Here is a 14,600-nt window from a genome sequence, read left to right as displayed (position 1 = left end):
GATCCCTTTAGCCGTACGGGCCATATCTAACTCCCTCTTGAATATATCTAATGAACTGGCATCAACAACTCTCTGCAGCAGGGAATTCCACAGGTTAACAACTCTCTGAGTGAAGAAGTTTCTCATCTCAGTCCAAAATGGCCTACCCCTTATCCTAAGACTGTGTCCCCTGGTTCTGGACTTCCCCAACATCGGGAACAATCTACCCGCATCTAACCTGTCCCATCCCGTCAGAATTTTGTGTTTCTATGAGATCCCCTCTCATTCTTCTAAACTCCAATGTATAAAGGCCCAGTTGATTTAGTCTCTCCTCATATGTCAGTCCGGCCATCCCGGGAATCAGTCTGGTGAACCTTCGCTGCACTCCCTCAATAGCAAGAACCTCCTTCTTCAGAAGAGACCATAATGCAACACAATATTCCAGGTGAGGCCTCACCAAGGCTCTGTACAACTGCAGTAAGACCTCCCTGCTCTTATACTCAAATCCCCTAGCTATGAAGGCCAACATACCATTTGCCTTCTTTACCGCCTGCTGTACCTGCATGCCAACTTTCAATGACTGATGAACCATGACACCCAGGTCTCGTTGCACCTCCCCTTTTCCTAATCTGCCACAATTCAGATAATATTCTGTCTTCGCGTTTTTGCCCCCAAAGTGGATAACCTCACATTTATCCACATTATAATGCATCTGCCATGCATTTTTCCACTCACCTAACCTGTCTAAGTCACCCTGCAGCCTCTTAGCGTCCCTCTCACAGCTCACACCGCCACCCAATTTAGTGTCATCTGCAAACTTGGAGATATTACACTCAATTCCTTCATCCAAATCATGGATGTATATTTTAAAGAGCTGGGGTCCCAGCACTGAGCCCTGTGGCACTCCACTAGTTACCGCCTGCCATTCTGAAAAGGACCCGTTTATCACGACTCTCTGTTTCCTGTCTGCCAACCAGTTCTCTATCCACGTCAGTACATTACCCCCAATACCATGTGCTTTGATTTTGCACACCAATCTCTTGTGCGGGACCGTGTCAAAAGCCTTTTGAAAGTCCATCCACATCCACTGGTTCTCCCTTGTCCACTCTACTAGTTACATCCTCAAAAAAAACCAGACGATTTGTCAGGCAAGATTTCCCCTTCATAAATCCATGCTGACTTAGACCGATCCTGTCACTGCTTTCCAAATGTGCTGCTATTTCATCCTTAATAATTGATTCCAACATTTTCCCCACCACTGATGTCAGGCTAACCGGTCTATAATTACCCGATTTCTCTCTTCCTCCTTTTTTAAAAAGTGGTGTTACATTAGCTACCCTCCAGTCCATAGGAACTGATCCAGAGTTGATAGACTGTTGGAAAATGATCACCAATGCATCTTGGGCTACTTCCTTAAGTACTCTGGATAGTGATTGTATTAAGTTCCTCCCTCCCTATATGAAGGTCATTGTGGTCGGTCCCCAGGGGAGTTATCACTAGTGTCAGGGCCAATGTTTATCGCTCAATCAACAGAACAAAAACAGATTATCTGGTCATTATCACATTGCTGTTTGTGGGGGCTTTCTGTGCGCAAATTGACTACCATGTTTCCCACATTACAACACTCCAAAAAGTACTCCATTGTCTGTAAAGCGCTTTGCGATGTCTGGTGGTCGTGAAAAGTGCGAATAAATGCAACTCTTTTTGTGTTAGGTCCCCGCCATAAACTCCGCTCCCTCGCCACCCCTCTCCCCGGCCACTGTCTCAGACTGTTTGTAACCTCAGTTTCCGATTTGACCGGCCCGAGTTGAGATGTTGACCACATATCTGCGCCTTCACTAAGACGGCTTATTTCCACCTCCATAACAGGGCCCCACTCCTCAATCTGCCTCAACTGTGTGCTCTGAACAGCTCATCCATGCCCTTGTATCTCGACACCGAATCACAGTATGTTGGCCCTGCCTGGCTCCTGTAAGGGGCTGCACGGATTTTACTGAAATGTTGGCCGGCCAGCGGCTCGGTTCCCGGATCAGCACCGCACAGGGAGCACCCGCCCACCTCCATCAACGAGAGCTGATCCAACCCTCGGCTGCACCGTCCCGCCCATCCCCTTGTGCTCGCTGACCCGAGTCCCGCAAACTCTGCAGGCCCTCAACAACATGGCGCCCGCCCGCCCGCTCTCTGAAACCTCTCCCTCACCAAGATGGCGCCCGCCCGCTCCCTGAAACCTCTCCCTCACCAAGATGGCGCCTGCCCGCTCCCTGAAACCTCTCCCTCACCAAGATGGCGCGCGCAGCCTTCTTTGAAACTTCTCCCTCACCAAGATGGCTCCGCAGTGAACCGGATGTGTGGCACTGTTCGAGCAGCTCCGGCAACGAAACGATTGTCGCCGGTAGACATCCTGTGGAGACCCCGCTACAGCATGAGGTAGGTGAGTGAGGGCATCGGGGCCTGAACCCAGTGAGGGCATCGGGGCCTGTACCCAGTGAGTGAGGGCATCGGGGCCTGTTCTCAGTGAGTGAGGGCATCGGGGCCTGTACCCAGTGAGTGAGGGCATCGGGGCCTGTACCCAGTGAGTGAGGGCATCGGGGCCTGTACCCAGTGAGTGAGGGCATCGGGGCCTGTACCCAGTGAGTGAGGGCATCGGGGCCTGAACCCAGCGAGTGAGGGCATCGGGGCCTGTACCCAGTGAGTGAGGGCATCGGGGCCTGTTCTCAGTGAGTGAGGGCATCGGGGCCTGTACCCAGTGAGTGAGGGCATCGGGGCCTGTTCTCAGTGAGTGAGGGCATCGGGGCCTGTACCCAGTGAGGGCATCGGGGCCTGTACCCAGTGAGTGAGGGCATCGGGGCCTGTTCTCAGTGAGTGAGGGCATCGGGGCCTGTACCCAGTGAGGGCATCGGGGCCTGTACCCAGTGAGTGAGGGCATCGGGGCCTGTACCCAGTGAGTGAGGGCATCGGGGCCTGTACCCAGTGAGTGAGGGCATCGGGGCCTGTACCCAGAGTGAGGGCATCGGGGCCTGAACCCAGTGAGTGAGGGCATCGGGGCCTGTACCCAGTGAGGGCATCGGGGCCTGTACCCAGTGAGTGAGGGCATCGGGGCCTGAACCCAGTGAGTGAAGGCATCGGGGCCTGTACCCAGTGAGTGAGGGCATCGGTGCCTGTACCCAGTGAGTGAGGGCATCGGTGCCTGTACCCAGTGAGTGAGGGCATCGGGGCCTGTACCCAGTGAGTGAGGGCATCGGGGCCTGTACCTAGTGAGGGCATCGGGGCCTGTACCCAGTGAGGGCATCGGGGCCTGTACCCAGTGAGTGAGGGCATCGGGGCCTGTACCCAGTGAGGGCATCGGGGCCTGAACCCAGTGAGGGCATCGGGGCCTGTACCCAGTGAGTGAGGGCATCGGGGCCTGTACCCAGTGAGTGAGGGCATCGGGGCCTGTACCCAGTGAGTGAGGGCATCGGGGCCTGTACCCAGTGAGGGCATCGGGGCCTGAACCCAGTGAGTGAGGGCATCGGGGCCTGAACCCAGTGAGTGAGGGCATCGGGGCCTGTACCCAGTGAGTGAGGGCATCGGGGCCTGTACCCAGTGAGTGAGGGCATCGGGGCCTGTACCCAGTGAGTGAGGGCATCGGGGCCTGAACCCAGTGAGTGAGGGCATCGGGGCCTGTACCCAGTGAGTGAGGGCATCGGGGCCTGTACTCAGTGAGTGAGGGCATCGGGGCCTGAACCCAGTGAGTGAGGGCATCGGGGCCTGTAACCAGTGAGTGAGGGCATCGGGGCCTGAACCCAGTGAGTGAGGGCATCGGGGCCTGTACCCAGTGAGGGCATCGGGGTCTGTAACCAGTGAGTGAGGGCATCGGGGCCTGTACCCAGTGAGTGAGGGCATCGGGGCCTGTACTCAGTGAGGGCATCGGGGCCTGTACTCAGTGAGGGCATTGGGGCCTGTACCCAGTGAGGGCATCGGGGCCTGTACTCAGTGAGTGAGGGCATCGGGGCCTGTACTCAGTGAGTGAGGGCATCGGGGCCTGTACTCAGTGAGTGAGGGCATCGGGGCCTGTACCCAGTGAGTGAGGGCATCGGGGCCTGTACTCAGTGAGGGCATCGGGGCCTGTACCCAGTGAGGGCATCGGGGCCTGTACCCAGTGAGTGAGGGCATTGGGGCCTGTACCCAGTGAGGGCATCGGGGCCTGTACCCAGTGAGTGAGGGCATCGGGGCCGTACCCAGTGAAAGTCCTCCCGAGGTGGGCCTGCAATCCCCATTGGCAATGCCTGGCCCCTCATGATGGCCAAGTTGTGTAGCATGCAGCACACCACAATGAATTCGGAGACCTGTTGAGGGGAGTATTGGGTTTGCCTGGATGAGACAGCATATCTCTGTCAGCACTTCCTTTCAGAAAGTGCAGCCTTCGCACACACTGCTCCTCAGAGAGCTGCATGTATGAGCGTTGGTGCCTGAAAACACGTGAGATGCGATATAGGATTCTCCTCCCTCAAATTAAATATGCCACAAACGCTGCCTACTGGACTGTGGGACTACCTGGTTTTTCAGGCGTCTCTTGGGCGGGCGTATAACGCGACATCAGGTCCTAATTTTGCATCCGGGGCACTAGCGGAGCGTTGTACGACAACAGATGTCTTGATCTCATTGAAACTAGAGAGTGGGGCGGTACATTTTTGCGCCGTTGCAAACCCCGAGCTGAATTTGCCAACCGAAAGTTGGCCACCCCCCGTTACGCCTTAAAACCCCCTTTACCGCCCCTCCGGTTCACTACCAGAGGGGCAACGGAACTGAAAATCCAGCCAACTGATCCTCACTGGGATATGGGTCCCACACACACTGACTCTCACTGGGGTACAGTCCCACACACACTGACTCTCACTGGAGTACAGTGCCACACACACTGACTCTCACTGGGATACAGTTCCACACACACTGACTCTCACTGGGGTACGGGTCCCACACACACTGACTCTCACTGGGATACAGTTCCACACACACTGACTCTCACTGGGGTACAGTCCCACACACATTGACTCTCACTGGGGTACGGGTCCCACACACATTGACTCTCACTGGAGTACAGTGCCACACACACTGACTCTGACTGGGGTACGGGTCCCGCACACATTGACTCTCACTGGGGTACGGTCCCACACACACTGACTCTCACTGGGGTACGTCTCCCACACACACTGACTCTCACTGGGGTACAGTTCCACACACACTGACTCTCACTGGGGTACAGTCCCACACACACTGACTCTCACTGGGGTACAGTCCCACACACACTGACTCTCACTGGGGTACGGGTCCCACACACACTGACTCTCACTGGGGTACAGTCCCACACACTGACTCTCACTGGGATACAGTTCCACACACATTGACTCTCACTGGGATACAGTTCCACACACACTGACTCTCACTGGGATACAGTTCCACACACACTGACTCTCACTGGGATACAGTTCCACACACACTGACTCTCACTGGGATACAGTTCCACACACACTGACTCACTGGGGTACGAGACCCACACACTGACTCTCACTGTGTTCCCCACTGTCCTCTGGGGAAGTGACGATGCTGATGCAGGCAAGTTGTGGTCACACATCGTGCTCTGGATGCTGAGGCTCAGCCCAGTTTGAGTGTCAGTGGTCCCCAAGAAATGGAAAGTGCTCTCCTTCCCCAAGATGACAACTGATTGAATAGCCACACTATTCACCGGGGTGGTGGTGGTGGTGGGGGGGGGGGGTGCAATGCAGTTGGACCAAGAGTCGCATGTTGCCAGCTGATAATGCAGCAGTTCTCCTAAATGGAGGAAACTGAGGGATGGAGCTAATACTGGATACGCCATGTGCCCCCATAAAGGCACATCGACAGTGAACGTTGGAATGATACCGAAGACTCCAATGGCAAAGGATCAAGGTGACATTTAATTGCGACACAGTAACAAATACTCCCCCACCTAAAAAAAAACATACAATATACAACGTTCTGTTGCAAGGCACAGACCAACAGTGAAGTGCAGGAAATCAAATTTAACTATTTACAGGCGTAATAAACAGAAATCAGGGCATCTTCACAATCTTGTCCTGCACAATATTTGGACTTGCCCTGCGCCTTGCCCCCCCCCCCACCCTTTACACCCTCCCACGCCTGCTGCTCCTCCTCAGTGAGGCTTCAGTGCCTACAGCAAGGCTACTGAGTGAGGGGACAGCCAGTGAAGACAGCCGAGGGCACTCTGGACCAGCTCTGGGCCTGGAAGGCCCGGAAGAGGACTGCTGCGCCTCAGCACCGGCAACAGCAGTCTCTGATGGATCGCGAGTCCCAACGTGTTCGATGCATAGTCGGAGAGTCAGTGGTGGGAGCCGGAATGCTGTCATCTTGGGGAAAGAGAGCACTTTCCATTTCTTGGGAACCACTGACACTCAAACTGGGCTGAGCCTCAGCATCCGGAGCACGATGTGTGACCACAACTTGCCTGCATCAGCATCGTCACTTCCCCGGAGGACAGTGGGGAACACAGTGAAGTCAGCGTGTGGGACTGGTACCCCAGTGAGAGTCAGTGTGTGTGGAACTGTACCCCAGTGAGAGTCAGTGTGTGTGGGACCCGTACCCCAGTGAGAGTCAGTGTGTGTGGAACTGTACCCCAGTGTGAGTCAGTGTGTGTGGGACTGAACTCCAGTGAGAGTCAGTGTGTGTGGGACTGTACCCCAGTGAGAGTCAGTGTGTGTGGGACAGTACCCCAGTGAGAGTCAGTGTGTGTGGGACTGTACTCCAGTGAGAGTCAGTGTGTGTGGACCTGTACCCCAGTGAGAGTCAGTGTGTGTGGGACTGTACCCCAGTGAGAGTCAGTGTGTGTGGGACTGTACTCCAGTGAGAGTCAGTGTGTGTGGACCTGTACCCCAGTGAGAGTCAGTGTGTGTGGGACTGTACCCCAGTGAGAGTCAGTGTGTGTGGAACTGTATGCCAGTGAGAGTCAGTGTGTGTGGGACTGTACCCCAGTGAGAGTCAGTGTGTGTGGGACTGTAAACATCGAAAATAGGTGCAGGAGTTGACCATTCGGCCCTTCGAGCCTGCACCACCATTCAATAAGATCATGGCTGATCATTCACCTCACTCCCCTTTCCTGCTTTCTCTCCATACCCTTTGATCCCTTTAGCCGTAAGGGCCATATCTTGAATATATCCAATGAACTGGCATCAACAACTCTCTGCGTTAGGGAATTCCACAGGTTAACAACTCTCTGAGTGAAGAAGTTTCTCATCTCAGTCCTAAATGGCCTAACCCTTATCCTAAAACTATGTTCCCTGGTTCTGGACTTCCCCAACATCGGGAACATTTTTCCTGCATCTAACCTGTCCCGTCCTGTCAGAAATTTATATGTTTCTATGAGATCTCCGCTCATCCTTCTAAACTCCAGTGAATACAGGCCCAGTCGATCCAGTCTCTCCTCATATATCAGTCCTGCCGTCCCGGGGATCAGTCTGGTGAACCTTCGCTGCACTCCCTCAATAGCAAGAACGTCCTTTCTCAGATTAGGAGCCCAAAACTGAACACAATATTCCAGGTGAGGCCTCACAAAGGTCCTGTACAACTGCAGTAAGACCTTCCTGCTCCTATACTCAAATCCCCTAGCTATGAAGGCCAACATAGCATTTGCCTTCTTCACCGCCTGCTGTACCTGCATGCCAACTTTCAATGACTGATGTACCATGACACCCAGGTCTCGTTGCACCTCCCCTTTTCCTAATCTGCCGCCATTCAGATAATATTCCGTCCTCATGTTTTTGACACCAAAGTGGATACCCTCACATTTATCCACATTATACTGCATCTGCCACTCGTTTGCCCACTCACCTAATCTGTCCAAGTCACCCTGCAGCCTTTTAGCATCCTCCTCACAGCTCACACCATCCCCCAGCTTAGTGTCATCTGCAAACTTGGAGAAATTACACTCAAGTCCCTCATCCAAATCGTTAATGTATATTGTAAAGAGCTGGGGTCCCAGCACTGAGCCCTGCGGCACCCCACTAGTCACTGCCTGCCATTCTGAAAAGGACCCGTTTATCCCGACTCTCTGCTTCCTGTCTGCCAACCAGTTCTCTATCCACATCAGTACATTACCCCCAATACCATGCGCTTTAATTTTGCACACAAATCTCTTGTGTGGGACCTTGTCAAAAGCCTTTTGAAAGTCCAAATACACCACATCCACTGGTTCTCCCTTGTCCACTCTACTAGTTACATCCTCAAAAATTCTAGAAGGTTTGTCAAGCAGGATTTTCCTTTCATAAATCCATGTTGACTTGGACCGATCCCGTCACTGCTTTCCAAATGTGCTGCTATTTCATCTTTAATAATTGATTCCAACATTTTCCCCCACTACTGATGTCAGGCTAACCGGTCTATAATTGCCTGCCTTCACTTTCCCATCCTTCTTAAAGAGTTGTGTTATATTATCTACCCACCAGACCATAGGAACCGATCCAGAGTCGATAGACTGTTGGAAAATGATATCAATGCATCCACTATTTCTCGGGCTACTTCCTTAAGTACTCTGGAATGCAGACTATCAGGCCCCGGGGATTTATCAGCCTTCAATCCCATCAATTTCCCTAACACAATTTCCCGCCTAATAAGATTTCCTTCAGTTCCTCCTTCTCGCGAGACACTCGGTCCCTTAGTATTTCCGGAAGATTATTTGTGTCTTCCTTCGTGAAGACAGAACCAAAGTATTTGTTTAACTGGTCCACCATTTCTTTGTTCCCCATTATAAATTCACCTGAATCTGACTGCAAGGGACCTATGTTTGCCTTCACTAACCTTTTTCTCTTCACATATCTATACAAGCATTTGCAGTCAGTTTTTATGTTCCCAGCAAGCTTCCTCTCATACTCGATTAAGTACAATTCCTGGGGTTGCGTGTGATGCAATGTGGGGTAATGGCAGCATCAGATGTTGTGGTGAACACTCGGTCAGCTCGGTGAGCAGCTCCTGTAATTGGGACTGTGATTGTATGGAACTGTGTGTATTTGTCCCTCACAGTCACCCTCCCTCCAGGTAGCAGAGTCCTTTGCCAGCACCTGCTCTCATTTGCGTGTGGGAGCGATGTGACCCTTGGCTTGTTGTTAGCGCAGTGTGAGCAATGCTGAGCTGTGACTGGGTGAGTGTTGTGTTGGCTCGAGCTGAGGCAGCTGTTGCTACGGTTTGTTGCTTACCCTGTCTGTGTACCCTTACAGGTAGCTGGTCTCACATCTGATGAACCTGGAGTCCTTGATAGACAAAGTACAACAGGACCTCGAACCAACTGCAAAGGTGACTGTTCCTGGAATCCATGTTGTAACCCTCAGGAAATCTCCGATAACCTATAGCTGCAAATACACAAGGTCTGTTTTACAACAACAACAAATTGCCTTTACCGTAGTGAATCGTCCGAAGGTGCTTCACAGGACTATTATGAGATAAAACAATTTGACACCAAGCCGCATAAGTAGAAATTAGCACGTGTGATCTAATCATCATCATAGGCAGTCCCTCAGAATTGAGGAAGACTTGCTTCCGCTCTTAAAATGGCTGAGCAGTCCAATACGGGAACCACAGTCCCTGTTACAGGTGGGACAGATAGTCATTGAGGTTAAGGGAGAGTGGAACTGGTTTGCCGCACGCTTTTTCCGCTGCCTGCGCTTGATTTCTGCACGCTATCGACGTCGAGACTCGAGGTTTCCTAGCGCCCTCCCGGATGCACTTCCTCCACTTAGGGCGGTCTTTGGCCAGGGACTCCCAGGTGTCAGTGGGGATGTTGCACTTTATCAGGGAGGCTTTGAGGGTGTCCTTGTAACGTTTCCTCTGCCCACCTTTGGCTTGTTTGTGTGAAGGAGTTCCGAGTAGAGCGCTTGCTTTGGGAGTCTCGTGTCTGGCAGGCGGACAATGTGGCCTGCCCAGCGGAGCTGATCGAGTGAGGTCAGTGCTTCAGTGTTCGGGATGTTGGCCTGGTCGAAGACGCTAATGTTGGTGCGTCTGTCCTCCCAGGGGATTTGTAGGATCTTGCGGAGACATCGTTGGTGTTTTTTCTCCAGCGACTTGAGCTGTCTATTTCACATGGTCCATGTCTCTGAGCCATACAGGAGGGCGAGTATTACAACAGCCCTGTAGACCATGAGCTTGGTGGCAGATTTGACGGCCTGGTCTTCGCACACTCTTTTCCTCAGGCGGCCACCAAAGGTATGGGAAATAGTCCACGATGTCCAGGGCCGCACCATGGATCTTGAAGACTGGGGGCAGTGCTGTGCGGTGTGGGCAGGCTGGTGGAGGACCTTTGTCTTACGGGTATTTAGCGTAAGGCCCATGCTTTCGTACGCCTCAGTAAATATGTCGACTATGTCCTGGAGTTCAGCCTGTGTATGTGCACAGATGCAGGCGTCGTCCGCGTACTGTAGCTCGACAACAGAGGTTGGGGTGGTCTTGAACCAGGCCTGGAGACGGCGAAGGTTGAACAGCTTGCCGCTGGTTCTGTAGTTTAGTTCCACTGAAGCGGGAGCTTGTCGACTGTGAGGTGGAGCATGGCAGCGAGGAAGATTGAGAAGCGGGTTGGGGTGATGACGCAGCCCTGTTTGAGTCAGTGTGTGTGGGACTGTACCTCAGTGAGAGTCAGTGTGTGTGGGACTGTACACCAGTGAGAATCAGTGTGTGTGGGACTGTACCCCAGTGAGAGTCAGTGTCTGTGGGACCTGTACCCCAGTGAGAGTCAGTGTGTGTGGGACTGTACCCCAGTGAGAGTCAGTGTCTGTGGGACCTGTACCCCAGTGAGAGTCAGTGTGTGTGGGACTGTACCCCAGTGAGAGTCAGTGTCTGTGGGACCTGTACCCCAGTGAGAGTCAGTGTGTGTGGGACTGTACCCCAGTGAGAGTCAGTGTGTGTGGGACTGTACCCCAGTGAGAGTCAGTGTGTGTGGGACTGTACCCCAGTGAGAGTCAGTGTGTGTGGGACTGTACCCCAGTGAGAGTCAATGTGTGTGGGACTGTACCCCAGTGAGAGTCAGTGTCTGTGGGACCTGTACCCCAGTGAGAGTCAGTGTGTGTGGGACTGTACTCCAGTGAGAGTCAATGTGTGTGGGACTGTACCCCAGTGAGAGTCAGTGTGTGTGGGACTGTACCCCAGTGAGAGTCAATGTGTGTGGGACTGTACCCCAGTGAGAGTCAGTGTCTGTGGGACCTGTACCCCAGTGAGAGTCAGTGTGTGTGGGACTGTACTCCAGTGAGAGTCAGTGTGTGTGGGACTGTACCCCAGTGAGAGTCAGTGTCTGTGGGACCTGTACCCCAGTGAGAGTCAGTGTGTGTGTGGGACTGCACCCCAGTGAGAGTCAGTGTGTGTTTGGGACTGTACCCCAGTGAGAGTCAGTGTGTGTGTGGGACTGTACCCCAATGAAAGTCAGTATCTGTGGAACTTGACCCCTCTACCCCTCGAACCTTCGACCCCTCCGACCTTTCCACCCCCCCTTGCCCAGTTTGTGGGCTAAAATCTGGATGAGCAGAAATTTTCTCCAATTGAACATTAGGAAGACTGAAGCCATTATTTTCTTCCCTGCCACAAACTCCGTTCCCGACCACTGACTCCATCCCTCTCCCAAATTCTGTCTCAAGCTGAACCAGACTGTTCGCAACTTTGTCACATTTGACCCTTAAATGACCGTTTGACCACATATCCGCAACATAACTAAGACCACCTATTTCCACCTCCGTAAACAGCATCAGTCTCCACCCTTGACTAAGCTCAGAGTGAGAGTCAGTGTGCGTGCAACTGTACCCCAGTGAGAGTCAGTGCCTGTGGAACTGTACCCCAGTGAGAGTCAGTTTGTGTGGGACTGTACTCCAGTGAGAGTCAGTGTGTGTGCAACTTTACCCCAGTGAGAGTCAGTGCCTGTGGAACTGTACTCCAGTGAGAGTCAGTGTGTGTGGACCTGTACCCCAGTGAGAGTCAGTTTGTGTGGGACTGTACTCCAGTGAGAGTCAGTGTGTGTGGAACTGTACTCCAGTGAGAGTCTGTGTGTGTGGACCTGTACCCCAGTAAGAGTCAGTTTGTGTGGGACTGTACCCCAGTGAGAGTCAGTGTGTGTGGAACTGTACTCCAGTGAGAGTCTGTGTGTGTGGACCTGTACCCCAGTAAGAGTCAGTTTGTGTGGGACTGTACTCCAGTGAGAGTCAGTGTGTGTGGAACTGTACTCCAGTGAGAGTCTGTGTGTGTGGACCTGTACCCCAGTAAGAGTCAGTTTGTGTGGGACTGTACCCCAGTGAGAGTCAGTGCCTGTGGAACTGTCCTCCAGTGAGAGTCAGTGTGTGTGGACCTGTACCCCAGTGAGAGTCAGTTTGTGTGGGACTGTACTCCAGTGAGAGTCAGTGTGTGTGGGACTGTACCCCAGTGAGAGTCAGTGTCTGTGGGACCTGTACCCCAGTGAGAGTCAGTGTGTGTGTGGGACTGCACCCCAGTGAGAGTCAGTGTGTGTGTGGGACTGTACCCCAATGAAAGTCAGTATCTGTGGAACTTGACCCCTCTACCCCTCGAACCTTCGACCCCTCCGACCTTTCCACCCCCCCTTGCCCAGTTTGTGGGCTAAAATCTGGATGAGCAGAAATTTTCTCCAATTGAACATTAGGAAGACTGAAGCCATTATTTTCTTCCCTGCCACAAACTCCGTTCCCGACCACTGACTCCATCCCTCTCCCAAATTCTGTCTCAAGCTGAACCAGACTGTTCGCAACTTTGTCACATTTGACCCTTAAATGACCGTTTGACCACATATCCGCAACATAACTAAGACCACCTATTTCCACCTCCGTAAACAGCATCAGTCTCCACCCTTGACTAAGCTCAGAGTGAGAGTCAGTGTGCGTGCAACTGTACCCCAGTGAGAGTCAGTGCCTGTGGAACTGTACCCCAGTGAGAGTCAGTTTGTGTGGGACTGTACTCCAGTGAGAGTCAGTGTGTGTGCAACTTTACCCCAGTGAGAGTCAGTGCCTGTGGAACTGTACTCCAGTGAGAGTCAGTGTGTGTGGACCTGTACCCCAGTGAGAGTCAGTTTGTGTGGGACTGTACTCCAGTGAGAGTCAGTGTGTGTGGAACTGTACTCCAGTGAGAGTCTGTGTGTGTGGACCTGTACCCCAGTAAGAGTCAGTTTGTGTGGGACTGTACCCCAGTGAGAGTCAGTGCCTGTGGAACTGTCCTCCAGTGAGAGTCAGTGTGTGTGGACCTGTACCCCAGTGAGAGTCAGTTTGTGTGGGACTGTACTCCAGTGAGAGTCAGTGTGTGTGGACCTGTACTCCAGTGAGAGTCTGTGTGTGTGGACCTGTACCCCAGTGAGAGTCAGTTTGTGTGGGACTGTACTCCAGTGAGAGTCAGTGTGTGTGGAACTGTACCCCAGTGAGAGTCAGTGTGTGTGGAACTGTACCCCAGTGAGAGTCTGTGTGTGTGTGGGACTGTACTCCGGTGAGAGTCAGTATCTGTGGAACTCGACCCCTACGACCTTTCCACCCCCTTGCCCAGTTTGTGGGCTAAAATCTGGATGAGCAGAAATTTTCTCCAATTGAATATTAGGAAGACTGAAGCCATTGTTTTCGGTCCCCTCCACAAACTCCGTTCCCTACCACTGACTCCATTCCTCTCCCCAACTTCTGTCTCTAGCTGAACCAGACTGTTCGCAACTTTGTCACATTTGACCCTGAAATGACCGTTCGACCACATATCCGCAGCATAACTAAGACCACCTATTTCCACCGCCGTAACAGCATCAGTCTCCACCCTTGACTAAGCTCTGAGCGAGAATCAATGTGCGTGCAACTGTACCCCAGTGAGGGTCAATGTGTGTGGAACGGTACCCCAGTAATAGTCTGTGGGACCTGTACCCCAGTGAGAGTCAGTGTGTGTCGGACCCATGCCCCAGTGAGAGTCAGTGTGTGTGGACCTGTACCCTAGTGAGAGCCAGTGTGTGTGGAATTTGACCCCAGTGAGAATCAGTGTGTGTGGCACCCGTACCCCATTGAGAGTCAGTGTGTGTGGAATTGTACCCCAGTGAGAATCAGTGTGTGTGGGACTGTACCCCAGTGAGAGTCAGTGTATGTGGGACCCGTACCCCAGTGAGAGTCAGTGTGTGTGGGACTGTACCCCATTGAGAGTCAGTGTATGTGGGACCCGTACCCCAGTGAGAATCAGTGTGTGTGGCACCCGTACGCCATTGAGAGTCAGTGTGTGTGGGACTGTACCCCAGTGAGAGTCAGTGTGTGTGGAACTGTACTCCAGTGAGAGTCAGTGTGTGGGACCGTACTCCAGTGAGAGTCAGTGTGTGTGGACCTGTACCCCAGTGAGAGTCAGTGTCTGTGGGACCTGTACCCCAGTGAGAGTCAGTGTGTGTGTGGGACTGCACCCCAGTGAGAGTCAGTGTGTGTTTGGGACTGTACCCCAGTGAGAGTCAGTGTGTGTGTGGGACTGTACCCCAATGAAAGTCAGTATCTGTGGAACTTGACCCCTCTACCCCTCGAACCTTCGACCCCTCCGACCTTTCCACCCCCCCTTGCCCAGTTTGTGGGCTAAAATCTGGATGAGCAGAAATTTTCTCCAATTGAACATTA

General features: G+C 52.9%; 1 protein-coding gene across 1 annotated transcript in view; it reads left to right on the top strand.

Annotated features, from left to right (window-relative positions):
• Nucleotides 1-2,312: 2,312 nt before the first annotated feature.
• Nucleotides 2,313-14,600, top strand: part of LOC139250226 (exonuclease mut-7 homolog) — a 347,320-nt gene continuing 335,032 nt past the window's right edge. Inside the window, exons 1-2 of the mRNA XM_070872721.1 lie at nucleotides 2,313-2,410; nucleotides 9,226-9,368. The gene's annotated coding sequence lies outside the window, so the exon portion shown is untranslated. The remainder of the gene's footprint in view (nucleotides 2,411-9,225; nucleotides 9,369-14,600) is intronic.

The sequence above is a fragment of the Pristiophorus japonicus genome, unplaced genomic scaffold (assembly GCF_044704955.1).
Source record: "Pristiophorus japonicus isolate sPriJap1 unplaced genomic scaffold, sPriJap1.hap1 HAP1_SCAFFOLD_353, whole genome shotgun sequence".
NCBI lineage: Eukaryota > Metazoa > Chordata > Chondrichthyes > Pristiophoridae > Pristiophorus > Pristiophorus japonicus.
Note: the sequence above shows the minus strand (reverse complement) of the source record. Positions and strands in the feature narration are given on the sequence as shown.